Below are 14,076 nucleotides of genomic sequence, written 5' to 3' on the forward strand. Positions count from 1 at the left end.
AGAAGGAAGTTTGTATGATAACTCGTATATAATGCTATAAATTTGCTTTAGCGAATGCTAATATTGTTAATTAGAGTTGGTATAAAAAGTCTCCAAATTACAATGGATGAGATTATTATATGACGGATATGTAACTCAGTGTGGTTCGCATGAGTAGCCTTGTTTATTTTGATCATCGTCAAATTTATTTTTATAATTTTGTTGTTTCTTGAGAAAATTATCTTGAAAATACATATACTTTCTCGTTTAAATTTTAATTTAATATTTAATACTTTCTCTGAATTAAATGTTTAATTTTGTTGTTAATAGTAGTTGATACTTAAATAATTTGATTAAGAAATACATAAATACTAAATTAAAAATTTAAGAAAAGTAAAACCATTTGTAAAAGAGTTTTTCCATTTTTGAAGTCAAAAACATCACAAATGCTTCTTAAACTTCTACTTGAAAATATCACAACTTATTGTATTTCATGTAATTACCCAGCGCTTCCACCATAAAGAACACCCGGAGTGGAACCCCCTTGATTCAGGCACACGTCCGATTTCCGCCAGTGCTCTTTCATTATTTAAATAAAGGTTAAGTTATACCCAACACTCCAAACTATTTTTTCAGGTGTACCTAGTGTCTTAGAGTAATTTTTGGTACATCCAGTGTCTCAAACTAATTAAAACAGCGCGTCCATATCCCAAGCTAACAGAAAAGTCTCGTTTGACTATTACCTTGCTAACTCAGCTGAAAGTTGACCGAAAAATCCTATATGATAAACACACAGGCGTCTGATATGTATTATCTTGATTGAAGCTCCCAAGACAAGCCCGGTGACGGCGGCTATTTTCTCAGGAGGCGATGGCGATGTTGACGGAGTGACCAAGGGAAAGTCTACTGTGTTCTATGAGGAGGAAAGCAAATGCAAGTCGGATGAGGAGTTGACAGAAATGGAGATGGAAGTGTGCTATGACGGCGGTTGCGGTTTCAAATCGGAGTGGTAGAAAAAATGGGATAAAATGTTAAAGACGAGTATGAGATTGAATGAGTGGTACATTTACCAGGATTTAAGAGGGTGGATTGGTGGTCTTTCTTCTTTTTTTTTTTTTAGGTTTAAAAATTGGCAGAAGGTAAACATTAGAAGAGGAGAAAATAAATTGAATTTTCAGTCAAAATAATACACATTAAACGCTTGTGTGTTCGCCATGTAGGATTTTTCGGTCAACCTTCAGCTGAGTCAACAAGGTAACGGTCAAACGAGACTTTTCTGTTGGCATGAGATGTGGACACATCGTTTTAATTAGTTTAGGACATTGGATGCACAAAAAATTATTTTAGGACATTGGATGCACCTGGAAAAATAGTTTGAAGTACTGGGCGAACCTTAACCCGTCAAAATGATACACATTAGACGCCTGTGTGTCCGCTACGTAGGATTTTTCGGTCAACCTTCAGCTAAGTTAGTAAGATAATGGTCAAACTTAACTTTTCTGTTAGCCTGGGATATGGATGCACCATTTTAATTAGTTTAGGATATTGAATGCATCAAAAATTACTTTAGGACACCGGGCGCATATGAAAAAATAGTTCGAGGTGCGCTCACCCTTTAAATAAATACATTCCTTAACATAAAACTTAATTAATTAATTTTAAAAAAATTAAAAGATTATTTTAAAATATTATATTTATTATTTCTTCTAAATTAATTTGTGTAAACTCATAAAATGATATACTCCTCCGGTCTTTAATATAGAACCTAATTGTTGAGTTGATTTTGATCCTAAATATAAAACCTATTTTTCATATTTATCAATTTTTTCTAAATTACCTTACAAATACTTCATCAACTATAATCAAGTAAAAGAGAGGGAGGAGATATTAAAGAAGATGATTATAGTATTTTAGGAAAAACATGTTATATTTCTAATAATTAATTAACTTACCTAACATTTTTAATTTAATTAAATTAGTTAAATAGATCTTATATTAAATATCAGAGGAGTATAATCTAATAATATGTATAACTATTTTTAAAAAAAAACACATGCCCCTATAGTCTTATTTATGAGTCATTTTCACATATTTCACATAAATCAAAAAAAAATTTAAAATGTATTAACTCTCTATTAAAATATAACAATTTTTTAATTTTATCCTTATCTAATATATACATCTTTTTTAAAAAAAACTATCCATACTATATTAAATGAAGAATTTAATGAAGTGATTTATAGATATAATTAAAAAAAATTTCTTTCTGCCCTACAAATAGAATAAGAGGAGTGACATATAATTTTGTTTTTGTTTTTCACAAATAATGCGAAAAGCCCATTTTATTTAAATTAGTTAATTAAGTGAGTAGTTTAGAAAAGAGTGTCAACACTCTCTGGAAAAAAGGCCACGCAAATCAGGTAGCAGACTCCTTGGCCGCACATGCATGAAAAATGCCGGTGGACTGTCCCTACTGATGCTACAAGCTGACAAGGACCACATGTCAAGTCATGTAATACGAGTAGCTTTTAAAAAAAAGAAAAAAATTTTACTCTCTCCTTACTATCAAAAAAAAGAAAGAAAAGGACACGCAAATAATTCTCCTAAGCCGTACAACGTGTTTTTCCCACCAGTCCACCTGATAATCATAATGCCATTACCCGCACAGTGTCTGAACCAAACTGCATTGAAGAAAGAAAAGGACACGCAAATAATTCTCCTAAGCCGTACAACGTGTTTTTCCCACCAGTCCACCTGATAATCATAATGCCATTACCCGCACAGTGTCTGAACCAAACTGCATTGACTTGGCTCTACTTTGTAGTCACTCCTCCCACCTCATATGTAAAATATAATCAAATTACTACAACTAAAAAAAATTAGATTTGATCAAATTATCACCATTCAAAATAATTAATCGATGTAAAACCTACAATTTATGATAATTAAACACAAGGACGGCTATTATAAATCGGTTTCTAATTTCATGGGCCTGTTTGAGAGGGCTTAAGAAATCTCCTATAAACACGTTTTATGTAAATCGAGACAAAATTTTTTTTATATACTTGTCTCATATTTTATAAATTATTATTAAAAAATTATTTATAAACTATTTATAAACTGTTCTAACGGGTCCTCAATATTCCTTAGGTACAACGCCCCACAACGTCAACAGCAACAGCTCCGTCACGTCTTTCCACTGTGAACATTGAAATAAAAGCCATTTCTTCTGTTTCTCCACTCTTACTGCTCTCACGTGTGACATGTCTCTCCTGCCACTAACGACACTGACCAAACAAAGCCAACCCTAAACCCGCCCCGCTTTCTCATGGCTCATGAACCCCCTTTATCATTTTCACTTTATTTTTGAAATTAAAGAAAAATAAAAAATTATTTTAAAAAAGCCTATTAAATTTTAAAATTTTAAATTAAAATTTATTATAAAAATGTATTATTATTTAGTTTTTGAGTCGAATCATTTTCTTTACGAATATAATAATTAATACTGATTTAAAATTTTAAAATTTAATAGTAATTTTTTTAATTTGCTTAAAGATAAATGGATGTCTGGATTATATACGACATGTATGAATATATGATATTGATATCCCCATACATCATGCCTTCTCTATTCTTTTTCCCCATTCTCAGCGTTCCTTTCACTCCTTTCAACCTCAATTTTTGAATTTTTGAATTATTATTTTTTGTGCTTAATATAAAATTTAATTAACTAATTTAAAAATATTAACAAAGTTATTAAAGTAATTTGAAGTATTTCTATTTATTATTTTCTTTCAAACTAAATTACTTCACTTATAGATTGATATATAATCTAATAGTATGCACAAATATTTTGAGAGAGATCATGTTACATATGCTATAATTAAGCAATTTACTAATTTTTTTAATTTTTTAAAATCAGTCAATTAGATCTTATATTTAAGATGAGATGTAGTAATTTGGTATGAGTGATTTTATGTTATATGACAACTTTTCACTTACTTAGGAGGAAGATTCACATGATGGATTCCAGTAATCAAAATGCTCTGGTTTTGAATGGAAGTATGAGGGATTATAGATTAATAAGTAACATTTTGATAATTTTTATCTGTCAAGTGGAGGAGTTTCTCACGTATTAAGGAGAGTATTAAATACATAAAATAATCTTTTATTTGTGTCCTTATTAAAGAACTAGTATGGGCAAAATTGAAAATAAAATATTAAAAAAGTTACAAATGACAAATAAAAAGCACCACCCCTCTTATCCTCTTATAAGTGACAAATTAATAATAAGGACGGGTGATCTTTCTAAAAATTGCCTTCGTAGTTAAGGGCAATTCTAAATTTTGTCACTTACAAACATTGTCTTCTTAGTTATATTTTTAAGATACAGATATTTGGCAATCAAGTCCATCCAACTAAAACTATCATAAAGAATTATCCCTCACACGAGTAAAACTGAATTTGACAGGAAAACAGAGATATTCGATAATAAATGGATTTATTTAAAGAAACAATTTTAGAAATAATCAAAATTGAGGAACAACTTATGTAATAGGTGAGGAGTGAGGACTTATGAATTGTAAAATAAGCAGGGAGATGGATTTTACAAAGTGATTATGTAATACTACCTCCAGTAATCAATATGAAAGTTTATTTGCAGGATTAGGTTTAGTTGTAAATATAAGATTTTAATTTATTATCTCTTAAATTTATAATATTATTTCTCTAGCAGAGTTTTAACAAAGGGATAATGCCCATACATATGAGTAAATAGGACAGTTTAGAAAAATAAAACACATATGTTACACATAATTAATTTTTTAATTCTCTTAAATTAATTATCTAACTCTTATAATTTTGTACCAGTGTGCAGTATGGTCGCTCCTGGGGTGGTGGTTCACTTGAAACGGGATATAGCGCTTTCATGCAATGAGTTATCGTAGGAACCTGCAAAAGCATGAACTCCCGGAATCACCAATCATAAAACATTTTAAGAAAAATATCATTTTGAAATAAAGCATACAGCAATATCTCAAACATTACCTTCTATCTTAATTATAAGATTTCGTTTATAATCTACAAATAGGATCTTATAATTAGAACCGAAGGTAGTATAATTTGGGTAATTATTCTCTTTGAGGATTTTCCTATAATTATCCAGCAATAAAAAATTATAGATTTGTTTGGTTTCTTGTTTTAAAAACAATTTTTGTTTTTAAAAACAGAAAAACAAAAAAATTTGTTTGGTAATTTGTTTTTAGTTGATTGTTTTAAAAAACAAAAAACAATAACATGTTTTTAAAAACTAAAACAACTTTTACATGTTTTCTTGTTTTTACTTTTGTGTTTTTTATTTTGTGCTTTGAAAATTTTTAAAAAATCTTCTTCTCTTCTCACCTACTAGCCATTACTTATTATTACTAGTGATAATTATCACTTACCAAGTATGGTTTTTTATGATTTTTTCTTTCAGACATGATTTTTTAAAATTATTATCTAAACAAATTCTTTTATTTTTTGTTTTCAAAAATAGTTCTAAGATACAATTTTATAAAATTGTTTTGAAGTAAAAAAAACAAAGAACAAAAACAAACAGGCCTATGTTTCCCCCCAATTCGGAACGGTGATTATCCACTGTTCCATTGAAACGTCTGCTATTTTAATTAATCCTTAGTTAACTTTTAATCACGCGTCTAGCATTTATTGCAAAGCCGGACGTTACATACTATACTTATGTTCGTATTATCTTGGGGTCTACATTGAGTTGTTATCACATATGAAGTATTCACGCCGCTAATGTCAACAATGAAAAAAGTTGGATAGTTTGTTGACCCATTGATTGCACAGAAGGTTATGTTTAGGGACCAAATAAACAAAATTTTTAGCCCTTAAAGGTTGCCTTCCTTGCTTGGAACTTCACAAATAAGGCAATTCTCAATTTTGTTGCTGCTGAATTAGATTTTTAGGATATTGATATTCCTCAATCTAGTCATCCAAAACAAAAATACTAACTTCGGTCTTTAATATAAAAACTAGTTGATTAATTTGAGTAAATTAAAAAAATTTGTTAAGCTAGTTATTTGTAATAAATATAAGTTGGCTTTCCTAAAATATATTTATTAATTATGTATATTAATTAGAACTATTACTTGATAGAAATTTTAACATATGTAATTATTACAATAATTACTTTAAAAAATTAATAAATATGAAAAAATATATTAAAGTCTTATATTTAAAATTAAATTAAAAATTAATTAAGTTTTTATATTAAAAAGAGAAAACAAAAATATTCGATAATAGATTTATTTATCAAAAAACTCAAATTGGGAAATGAGGCATACCCGCTTTTGACACTTTTGGACGGACCCCATCCGTCAATCTTTTTCAGCTCTCTCTCTCAAAAAAGGCCATCTCTTCTGGCATCGATGAATTTTAACTATTTACCTTCACTGCCTCCCAGTTCTGACTACTCTCCCATGTCTCTCCTACCAGGCTGCCACTAAGGACGCTGACAAAATAAAGGCAACCCTAAACCCGCACCCGTGACCATGGGCCCCTAAAGCTTATCTCTAACAAACGACGTCGATTGATTCTTCTTTCATTTTTTGGTCAAGACGTCGATTGATCTACGTCTTAACAACACTATTAATTTTGACATTTTTATTATTAGAATATAATATTCTAAGATCTCTATCTATTTGTAATTTTGACATTCTATAAGATCTTAGATGAATAATATAACCTCTAACAATTATAACTAACTAAATTATAACTAAATAGTATTAAACTTGATCTTACGTAGTTATTATGTTATACTATTTAGTTATAATTTGATCTTATGTAAATATTATATTATCCTATAAAGTTAGTTGTTAACAGACATTGTCTAGGTTGTTAACAGTTCTCTTTGGGCTATTAATACTCACTGTTAAAGTTGTCAATGGATCTCTGTATTAAAATTTTGCTATAATTATATTGGGTTTAGTTAAAATTATTAATGGTTTTGAAAAGCTTCTCATTTCAGTGTTAAAGTTGTTATATTATTCTATTTGGTTATAATTTACTCTTATGTAGAAGTTATGTGATCTCATAAAGTAAGTTGTCAACGAATACTGTTTAGATTGTCAACACCTTCTTATTGGGCTGTTAATAGTTATTGCTAAAGTTGTAAATCGCAATAGCAGAGAAAATATAAATTGGGAATATAAAGGGTAGTAATGTTATTTTATAATTAGAATATAATATTTCATAATCTTTTGGGATTTGCTAGTAATTTTGACATTTCGTGAGATTTTGGATGAATAAAATCTCTTCCTTAGAACTTGTGCGTAATTTTTTCATGTTAAAAGTTGAAAAGTTTTGCTGACCCATTGATTACAGAGAAGGTTATTGCTAAGGACCAGATTAACAAAATTTTTAGGCCTTAAAGATCTCGAATGTGTAAAATCAACATGGCCTTGCTTGTGACATTAACTAATGTATGGAGACCAAACTGTCCTTATGTTTAAAAATGGAAGTGGCAGATATAAATCCTTGAAGAAGTATCCGTGTTAAATAATGGAAGTTAGAGTTATACTACCTCCTGTTCTAATTATAAAAGCTAGTTGATTAATTTGAGGAGACTAAAGAACAAAATTAAGTTAGTTATGTGTAATAAATAGGTGTTGTCTTTCCTAAAATATCTTTTCTAATTAAGTGTGTTCGCTAGAATTATCATTGTTAGAAGAACTATCTTAACAAAAATATATAAATATAAGAGACAAAGTAAATTGGGATCTTATATTTAAGATTAAAATAAAAGTCAAACAAGATCTTATATTACACAGTGAAAGTAGTATAAAGTTTTACTGTCACTGTTAAGTGATAGAATTGCTGTGATTGTCAGTTTCCCTCAAATTTATTTCTAATAGAGGCGTTGATCCTTCTGTTAAAACCATGTGGCAATAGAATCCGGTGAAGTGTGAAGCATGAGTGCATGACTTAAGGGGGTGTTTGGATATAACCAAACCATGGTTTAGAGAATAGCTTTTGGAGAATAGCTTCTGGGGAAAATAGATTTTTTGAAAAATAAATTTTATGAAAAAGTGATTCTGAGAAGTGAGAATGTTTGGATAGTTGTTACCAGAAGCACTTTTTACATGTGCAAATTACTAAAAAAGGCATAAGTTAATATGATACTTACAGAAAAAATATATTTTCTGATATATTTTAATTTGAAGGAATAAAATTGTTAATAATATATTTTTATTAACATAATTAATAATACATAAGATAATATAATTAATATGTATATATATTTATAAGATATAAGATTAAATATATTTATAAAAAAATATGTTTATAAAAAAAACAACAAGATACATATCCTATAGGCTTTCATACTCTTCTTTTTTTTTTTTTTCCAAAGCAAAAAATTTTTACTTTTTCCAAAACCATGGTTTTGGTTTTTATAAGGGTGTTTGGGAGATTTTTTCCCAAACCATGGTTTGGGTTGAAACCCAAACACCCCCTTAGACCCCATCCTGACAATCCAAGGCGACTTGTATGCTTTTTGGGAGGGAGGGACACAAAACAGTTTTTGACTGACTGAGGAGCGAAATTCACAAGATGAATTCTCACTAATTAAAATGCTCTAGATACTTTACAAATAAGGTAATTCTCAACTCTGTCGTCGCTAACTTAGATTTTTAGGATATTGATATTTCTGGTTCAAGTCCATCCATAACAAAAATACATCTGAATTTGGTAGAAAAACAGAAATATTCGGTAATAGATTGATTTATTTACTGACCCAAAAAAGATAGATTTATTTAAAGAACCAAATTGAGGAATAATCCAAACTGAGAAATACCTGATGTATGAGGTGAGGGTGCTGAATTGAAAAATAAACAAAGAGATAGGTCTAAGTATACAGGTAGCTGGCACGCGCTCATGTGAATCAAAGTTGAGCAACATGAGGTCTTTTCTTAGCCTAGAGGAAAATTAATTAAAATTTTAATATAAAGAATACATAAGATAAAATAATAATTAATTTAAAAATTTGAATCTGATTTTTTTAATTTTTTTAAATTAAATTTATTAAAATTTATTTTCTCTTTTTTTTTAAATTTTTTTTTGGGTACCAAACGGATGCCCAATCAATCAAATTAAATAATTAAATCGCTTTGAGTAATCCTTATGCCTGTTGGATGCCTTGCTTTCTCTTGCCTTTTCCTTCTCTGACTATTCTCTTAGGTCAAAAAAAATCTCTGACTACCCTCACAATCTCACGTCTCTCCTGCCAGGCTGCAACTAAGAACACTGACAAAATAAAGACAAACCTAAGCCCGTACCCACGAGGACCCATCGGTGACTAAGGGTGTATTTGGATAAGTTCAAAATTATGGTTTCAGAAGTGCTTTTATGATATACGAAGTAAATATGTAGAGGAGTTTGTTTTGATTTGCAGAAAAATGCTTTTAAAAAATGATCATATTATCACCACCCAAAATAATTAATAATATAAAATATAAAATATATGATAAATTATACTACTCCAAACTTTATAAATGCATTAAAAAATTTATAACCAAATTATCATCATTCATAAGGTAATAAATGACATTAATAAAGTAGTAAAACATGATGAAAGTGTTGACAACTGTCACTACGTAAAATGCCCCACAACGTCAACACTAACAGCTACCTCACGTCTCCCTAGTGTGAACATTGAAACAAAAGCCATTTCTTCTGCTTCTCCACTCTCACTGCTCTCACGTATGACATGTCTCTCCCGCTGCTAAGGATACTGACCAGATAAGGCCAACCCTGAGCCTGCCCCACTCTCTCATGATTCATGAGTTACTTTATCATTTTTACTTTATTTTTTGAATTAAGGAAAAATATGCGGATGTCTTGACTATATACAACGTGATATGAATATATGATATTGATATATGTCCCCCATACGTCAGGCCTTGTCTGTTGCTTTTCCCTATTCTCGCTGTTCCTATCAACTATTATTATAAAACCTTTAACATGTATAACTATTACGTGAACTATTTAAAAAAATAAATAAATATAAAAAACAAAATAGATTAAAATTTTATATTTAAAATCAAATTAAAAGTTATTATTTTATGGAAAATTGCATTACTATTGCTTTGTATTGTATTTCTCACTAGTGTCTGTGTGGAAACATGCTCCTATATTAAGGATTAAATGTAGTATTATCTTGGGGTTTATGTTAAATTACCCATATGCCAAAATTAAGTTATTATCGCATATGAAGTGTTCACGCCACAAATCTTAAAAGTTGAAAAGTTTTGTCGACCTATTTATTGCAGAGAACGTTATGTTGAAGGACCAAATTAACAAATTTTTTAGGCCCTAAAGATCTTGAATGTGTAAAATCATTATGAAGGCAAATGGCCTTGTTTATGAAATTAAGTAATGTATGAAGACCAAATCGTCCTTATGGTTAAAAATGGAAGTGGTAGATATAAATTCTTGAAGAAGTACCCGTGTTAAATAAGGGAAGCTAGAATTATATAAATTTTTATTGTCACTGTTAAATGATAGAATTGCTATGATTGCCAATTTTCCTCAAATTTATTTCTAATAGAGGCGTTGATCCTTCTGCTAAAATCATGTGGTAACAGCATCTGGTGAAGTAAGATTCAGGGGATGAATTCTCAGTAATCAAAATTCTCAATATTTCTCAATTTCATCTTCGTAAAAATTGCATTTCCTCGCTTGGTACTTCACAAACAAGGAAATACCTAGCGTATGAGGTGAGGGTGCTGAATTGAAAAATAAACAAAGGGATGGATCTTGGTATATAAGTAGATGGCGCACGCTCATGTGAATCCAAGCTGAGCAGCATGAGGTCTTTTCTCACCCTAGAGGGAAATTAATTAAAATTTTTATTAACAAAGTTAAAATAAAATAGTAATAAAAATTAATTAAAAACTTTTGATTTTTAATTTTTAATTTTTTAAATCAAATTTTTTCCTCTTTACTCAATTTTTATTTGTACTAACCAGGTCTAAATGAAAGAATCAAATTAACAAGGTGTTTAGAAATCCCAAAAACAAAATTTTAAAACTATTTTTATGTAAATCGAAATAAAATTTTTTTCCCACGCCACTTTTAACATCATGATTTAATTTACACACAAATACCGCATAAATCGCTTTGAGTAATCTTTTTGCCTGTTGGATGCCTTGCTTTTGCTTGCTTTGTCCTCCTCTGACTACTCTCACAGCCTCACATGTCTCTCCTGCCAGGCTGAGACTAAGGGCACTGACAAAATAAAGACAACCCTAAACCTGCAACCATGAGGACCCATCAACGCCCAAAACTCATCTCTGAAAACCACGTAGTTTAATTTGAGCATATTTTTCCCTTTTCTTTGTGCTCCTCCTCTTCTCTTTTTGCTCCTCCCTCGTGTTCCTCATTCCGCACGTTCAGACCTGAATATCCTCGGAACCATCTTCAAAGCTCTTCGTCTTCTGTTACAAGAAGCAACGGTGGCAAAGGCATACAGGTGTGTTTTATCAGCAGCACTTGATGCAAGGGAGGGGCAAAGAGAGAAGGAGACGAGGGTAGAGAAGGAAAAATTGCTCAGATTGCTATTGAGTCACTTAAAGTCAAACAATGTCATTTTGAAGTATGAGTTTTGAGTGCTCATTATTGCGCTGAGCACGTTATGCGAACTCCTCTCCTCTCTCATGATTCATGAACTATTTTACTTTTGCCATTTTTCACGGCCGTAACCATTTGAGTTTGGTATGCTAAAAATTTTGTGACAAAGAAATAAAATGTTGATTTTGCATGGGTGACAACTTTGATTGTAACATTTTTCTGAAACCCAATTTTCAGCTAAGGTCGATGTTCTAGCGTATAGAGCCGGAAAAACGATGGGCTGGCCCGTTTAGGTCCTGAAATAATGAGGGCCGGGCTTGATATTTTTCTTTTAAAATGAGAAATAAGCCCTGGAGGGCCGAGGGCTTAAAAGGGTCGGCCCTGGAGGGCCGCGGGCCGGCCCTTTTAAGCCCTTTTATAATTTTTTTTATTTTTTTAAATTTTTTATATAATATTAATGTTATTAATTTTTTACATTGTTAATAATATTTCAAATATTTAGTTATTATTATCATTTTAAAATTAAATTTAGTTTTAGACAATAGTTTATCCAATTAAATTTTTAAAAAATAGGTTAATTTGGACTTTAATAATGATTTGATTTATATTATATGCGTTGATATTTTTAAATTATATATATATTTGATAATAGAATATTTTTATACTTATATAACTTGTGATTCTATAATTTGAATTAGAAATTTATGAGTTTCAACAACAATGTTTCTCACATTGAAGTAAAATAATAGTTAGATTGTAAAATTCAAAAATAAAATTCTTATAAAGAAGAAAAACTTGATATTTTTGTTATGAAAGAAAAGCATACTTATGAAGAAAAGTAATTAATTATAGTGATGATGAAGTTTCAAAAAATTTATGATAGTGTTTATTTATTGCACAATTGCATTATAGATAAAACTTTTAGATGTTGTTATCTTGTTAATGAATGTTTTAGATGTTCTTAGATGTTGATGAATATTTATATATGATGATATTTTATATTTGTGATTTAACTTTATTCATATTTATGTGTTTTATTAATAATTTCATTGGTTTATTTTTATATTTTTATAAAAAAAATTTGATAAGTATAAAAAAATAATATTTTTTCTTAAACGGGCCAAAAGCCCGCGGGCTAGTCTTGGCCCTGTAGCTTAAGGGCCGGGCCTAGCAAATTGGGGTATTTTTAAAATTTCAGCCCTGAAGGGCCGGCCCTTTTAAGCCCGCCAGCCCTGAAGGGCCAGCCCTGGAGGGCTGGGCCAGCCCTGATTCCCAGCTCTACTAGCGTATAAGGCAAAATAGATTCTAGGTACGTAATCGATAATATCACATGAAGTTACCTGAACAAGCAACGCAGTGTTGAGTCATTGGTTTTGCCATATGCTTATTCACTGTGTTACTGATGAGTCATTGAACCAATACAGGCGGATTGATCAGCAAGTATCAATGTTCATTCAATCAACCTTCACATGAAATAGATATAATTTTTCAAATCTGATGAAAAAACGTTTTTCACCTTTGCTTACTATTTCGACCATAACTCCAATGATGTCATTCAATATTCCTTACGTACAATGCCCCAAAATGTCAACAACAACAGCTGCCCCACGTCTTCCCAGTGTGAACATTGAAATAAAAGCCGTGTCCTCTGCTTCCCCACTCGTACTGCCCTCACATGGGACATGTCTCTCCTGCCACTAAGGACACTGACCAAATAAAGCCAACCCTAAACCTGTTCCACGCTCACGATTCACGATTCATGAACCCCTTTATCATTTTCACTCTATTTTTTGAATTAAATTTTTTTTAAAAAAAGACAGTTGAATTTTGAAATTTTAAAATAAAAATTATTACAAAAATATGTTATCATTTATTTTTGTATGTGTAATTATTTTTTTCATGAATATAGTAATCAATACTAATTTAAAATTTTAAAATTTTAAAATTATTTTTTTAAAAATTTTCAAAAATAAATGAACGTTTAGATTATTTATGAGGTAATATGAATATATGATATTGATATCCCCCTAATCATGCCTTTTCTTTTCCTTTTTCCTATTTTCAGCGTTCCTTTCCCTATTTTCAAGTTTTTTTATTTATAATATTAGTTTCTATAATCTAATAAAAATTTAGATCATTTTGTCTCTTGAAAAACCAAAATTTATGATTTGAAACTTGAGGAATTAAAACCAAAATAAAGATAAACTTAAAGAATTAAATATTATATTAACCCAAAATTTAATTAAGAAAACACATTAAAACGTGTTTCTCCCTCCTAATAATAATACTACTACTGCTAGGAACCGCACGGTGTCTGAACTAGACTGCGGGGGTGTTAGGGAAACCCAAAACCATGGTTTCAGAAGCACTTTTCTGCAAAACGAGATAATCTCCTCCACATATTTACTTCGTAATCCGTAAAAACACTTCTGAAACCATGGTTTGGTTTCTATCCAAACACCCCTT

The sequence above is a fragment of the Neltuma alba genome, unplaced genomic scaffold (genome assembly GCF_004799145.2).
Source record: "Neltuma alba isolate B1F8T4 unplaced genomic scaffold, ASM479914v2 tig00012452_pilon, whole genome shotgun sequence".
Taxonomy (NCBI): Eukaryota; Viridiplantae; Streptophyta; class Magnoliopsida; order Fabales; family Fabaceae; genus Neltuma; species Neltuma alba.